The sequence below is a fragment of the Physeter macrocephalus genome, chromosome 8 (genome assembly GCF_002837175.3).
Source record: "Physeter macrocephalus isolate SW-GA chromosome 8, ASM283717v5, whole genome shotgun sequence".
Taxonomy (NCBI): domain Eukaryota; kingdom Metazoa; phylum Chordata; class Mammalia; order Artiodactyla; family Physeteridae; genus Physeter; species Physeter macrocephalus.
The window spans coordinates 125,057,070-125,061,940 of NC_041221.1; the positions used below are offsets into that span (position 1 = coordinate 125,057,070).

Consider the following 4,871-nt stretch of genomic DNA (forward strand, 5'->3'; position numbering starts at 1 on the left):
GAGGCCACAACAGTGAGAGGCCCGCATACCGGAAAAAAAAAAAAAAAAGATGTTAACTATGGAGTTTTGGAAGATGTCATTTGTCAGGTTGAGACAGTTCTATTTCTAAATTGCTGACAATGTTTATTATGAATGGATGTTGAATTTTGTCATGATTTTTCTACATCTGTTGAAATGGTTATATGGGTTTCTTCTCTTATTCTGTTATTATCACAAATTATATGATACTTTGAATCTTAATAACCTAGCATTTGTGGCATAAACCCCACAAAGATCGAAGATATATTTGGTCAAAGATATTATGCTTTCTGCTACTTTTTACTTGCTAACATTTTGTTAAAGATTTTTGAATCTATGATCATGAGGAATATTTGTCTAAAATTTTCTTTTTTTTGTAATAAACTTTGTCAGGTTTTGGGGTTAGGATTATGCTCAACTCATAAGGGGTATTGGCTAGTATTCCTTCATCCTCAGTTTTCTGAAACAGTTTTTGTAAAATTGATCTTATTTCTTCCTCAACAGTGGAGCTTCCTGTGCCTGTGGTTGTGTGTGTGTGTGTGTGTGTGTGTGTGTATTACAAATTTCTTTGATAGCTATAGGATTATTTCAGTTTACTGTTCTTGTTATAGTTTTGGCAGGTTTTTCAAGGAGTTTGCCTATTTTGGCCTTATTGATTTTTCTTTATTGTTTTCTGCATCAGTGGTTTTAACTCTATTATTTTTTTATACTTTAGGTTTACTTACTTTTTCCTGCTTTCTTTTTTTTTTTTTTTGTGGTATCGGCAGGCGGACTCTCAACCACTGCGCCACCAGGGAAGCCCTTTTCAGCTTTCTTAACGTAGAAGCTTAGATCATTGATTTCACCTTATTTATTTATTTATTTTTAATTGAAGTATCATTTTTTTAATATAAGAATTTAAAACTATAAACTTCCCTGTAATACCTGATTTAGATATATCCCACTAATTTTGATATGTTTTCTTTTCATTATCATTCAATTCAAAATGCTTTTTAATTTCCCTGTGGTTTATTCTTTTACTAGTGGGTTACTTAAATGTGTGTTGCATAATTTAGAAATATTTAGAGGAAGTCCATACATTTAATTTAACACTGTTGTGGTCAGTAATACTGTCTCATTTCAATTCTTTGAAATTTATAGTGACTTATTTTATGGCCAATAATCATATGACTCTGATTAACCTAGTCAGTGTTTTGGTCGTTGATTTGAAATCTAGTGAGAGCTTCAGGGGCATGTGTCCCCAAATCAATGTGTAGTAATAATGGAACCCAGTGTATATAGTATTGTCATTACTTTAGTATCTCTCGTACCTGACTCATTGATGTCTTCTACACTCAGGAGACAGGGCATTTTATGGCCAAATTATGAGAGTCCATGAGGATATTTTTTCCATATTGACTTCCCGTGTTTGCTTGAGCAGTAGATTTTTTGTAAATAAAATAGTTATTTTTTCTGTTGTTGCCTCTTAATTCATCATAATTTTTTTCATACTCTTCAGCTTATTCAGTGATAATAAGAAGGCTAATTTAATTATACCTACTGTACCGAGTAAACGCACAAGTCAGAGAGACCTGAGTTTAAGCCTACTTCTTCCCTTACTATTTGCATGACCTTGGTCAAGTTATTTAACTTCTCTAAGCTTTAATTTTCATATATGTAAATGGGAATGGTAATAGTACAGTTGTCCCTTGAACAACACATAGGTTAGAGGTGCTGATGACCCCTGTGCAGTCGAAAATCCAAGTATAACTTTTTTTTTTTTTTTTTTTTGTGGTATGCGGGCCTCCCTCTGTTTATGGCCTCTCCCGTTGCGGAGCACAGGCTCCGGACGCGCAGGCCCAGCGGCCATGGCTCACGGGCCCAGCCGCCCCGCGGCACGTGGGATCCTCCCAGACCGGGGCGCGAACCCGATTCCCCTGCATCGGCAGGCGGACGCGCAACCACTGCGCCACCAGGGAAGCCCCCATGTATAACTTTTAAGTCCCCCCAAACTTAACTAATAGACTTGACCAGAAGTCTTACAGGTAACATAAACCGTCAGTTAACACATATTTTTTATATATATATTATATACTGTATTCTTACAATAAAGTAAGCTAGAGAAAATAAAATATTATTAAGAAAATCCTAGGGAGGAAAAGGTACATTTACAGTACTGTACTGATCCCATAAGTTTTACATCATCTGTTTGCAATATGTATCATTTGTCACTACCTACATCAATATTGTCTTATATGATACAAAACACTGTGTAGTGTATGTTACACATATTACTAACACTAGAGATAAATATGAAAAGATTCACTTTGCTGAACATCTGAAACTAACACAAGATTGTAAATCAACTATCCTCCAACAAAAATTTTTTTTAAAATATGAGAAATTAAAAAAACATTAAAAAAGAGAGGCTAATGTGGAAAAAGAAATTTGTATTTATTTACAGGGATAACAATTCATACATTGATAACAAAGAGGCAGCAATATGATTGCTTTATTGTAACCCAGTATAATGATACGATTGTGTCAGGATAGCCTAGCCTATACACTGAGTAAATCATTGAACAATTTTTATGGCATATAGCAGTACAGTCATATTCTTAATACAGTATTGTAAACATTGTAACATTTTTTGAAAAAACACTTACCTGTGATGATAGTTTCTCTAATTAGGAGGGGTGGGGGGAAATGTGGCACATACTGAACGGTAATTAATTCTCTGAGAGCAAAGTTACATAAAACACTAAGAAAATTAACATATTAATTTTATATTAAACATCACTCAACTCATACCTTTGTAAGGATAGACTGGTATCCACATATATTTTATGCATTCATGACATACGTAACCTTGTCTTAATCTTTTCAGTATTTCTATGCTGTGTGATTCGTCTGTGAGTTTTTTCAAATTGTTGCAAATCTCCAAAAAGTTTTTCAATATATTTGTTGAAAAACATCCACGTATAAGTGGACCTGCACAGTGCAAACTGTGTCGTTCAAGAGTCAATGGTACTTGCTAGAATTAAGTTAAAAATTTAATAAAATTTAAATTTAATAAAAATTTTAATTTAAGATACCACTCTATGCTGATTAGTAAACAGACCAGTCTTTCAGAGTAGTAGATCTTTTATACTATCTATAGTATAGATATAGGGGGAGAAAGCTGCTCTTAAAACTGGTTACCTCTAGGATGCAGGAATGGAAGAAGAAATAGGGCAGAGTACTTTTGCTTTTCATCAGGAATTTAAAGTATAGGACGATAAGCAGATGCTTTTATATTCTTCATGTGTAACTTTTTATTCTTAAAAAAAATAAAAATCTTTTAAAAAGTAATGAAACTGGGTCCTAGGTTTTAAGTTTAGTTATCCCAATTGGTAGAAGATTTTTAAATAGTTTTGAAATGTCAGAATTTGTTACTTATATTCATTTCCCTTCCCATTATCTTTATTCATATAAAGAATATTCATATTTCCCTTCCCATTATCTTTACCCATGTTAAATGCCCCTTAAGATAGATATTTTTTCGGGGCTTCCCTGGTGGTGCAGTGGTTAAGAATCCACCTGCCAATGCAGGGAACATGGGTTTGAGCCCTGGTCCGGGAAGATCCCACATGCCGCAGAGCAGCTAAGCCCGTGCACAACTACTGAGCCCGCGCTCTAGAGTCCACGAGCCACAACTACTGAGCCCGTGTGCCACAACTGCTGAGCCCGCGTGCCACAACTACTGAAGCCCGCGCGCCTAGAGCCCGTGCTCCACAACAAGAGAAGCCACTGCGATGAGAAGCCCCCGTACCACAACGAAGAGTAGCCCCCACTCGCGGCAACTAGAGAAAAGCCTGTACACGGCAACAAAGGCTCAATGCAGCCAAAATAAAATACAATTAAATAAATAAATTTTTAAAAGAAGATATATATTTTTTTAGTAATAGAAAGATTTGAAATTTCATAAAATCAAAACTTTAAACACATAACAAATGAATTCCGTGCTTTTATAGGCTCTCGGTGATATTTCTAATTCTAAAGTTTGTATTGTCAACTACTAAACACGTGAATGGTTGACTGATTTCAGTTAACCTTTTGTGACTTAATTTTCTTATGTATAAAATCGGGATAGATAATACTTTTCTTAGTTCATTATTGGCATTGGGATTAAATGAAATCATTTACATGAATTTTGAAAACATGTTTGTTAAATGTAGTCTGTGATTAATTATGTTCCACGGATTTTCCTGTGATTAATTAAAATTGTCATTATATAAGTCCATTAGAATTTTTAGTGTTCAGAAAGATTTGGGGGAAATTTTTAAGTCATTTCATCTTATAAAAAAAATGAGACTAATACTAAATGGTCAGGTTGCAATTCTTTTTCTTCAGAATTTTCAAGATGATAAAAATTATTAATTAGTAAAGTGAGTTACTAAGGAAGTTTTGGTGGATAGGTTTAAAGTATACAATATTTTGAGAAACTTCATAAAAATTAACTACAAAACCTATTACAGATATTTCCAAAATAAAGTTTGCACATTTAGTACTTTATTAAATTGTAGAATCTGTTGTTGTGTTTGTCTTCACTATACTGGGAAAGCAGTAGAAATAAATATTAAGCTGTTTAATGGCATTTCATTATATGGTCTTAGGAATAAATACTTCATCATTGTTTAGAAAATGTATCTAACTTACTGTAACTTCATTATTATTAAAACTAAGTTGTTGTTTTTTTTTTTTTTTTTTTTTTGCGTTACGTGGGCCTCTCACCGTTGTGGCCTCTCTCCCGTTGTGGAGCACAGGCTCTGGACGCGCAGGCTCAGCGGCCATGGCTCACGGGCCCAGCCGCTCCGCGGCATGTGGGATCTTCC

The 4,871-nt window shown here is 34.4% G+C and overlaps 1 protein-coding gene across 2 annotated transcripts in view; it reads left to right on the forward strand.

Annotated features, from left to right (window-relative positions):
- SLC12A2 (solute carrier family 12 member 2) overlaps positions 1 to 4,871 on the forward strand; it is a 130,242-nt gene that overhangs the window by 59,457 nt on the left and 65,914 nt on the right. The window lies entirely within an intron of this gene.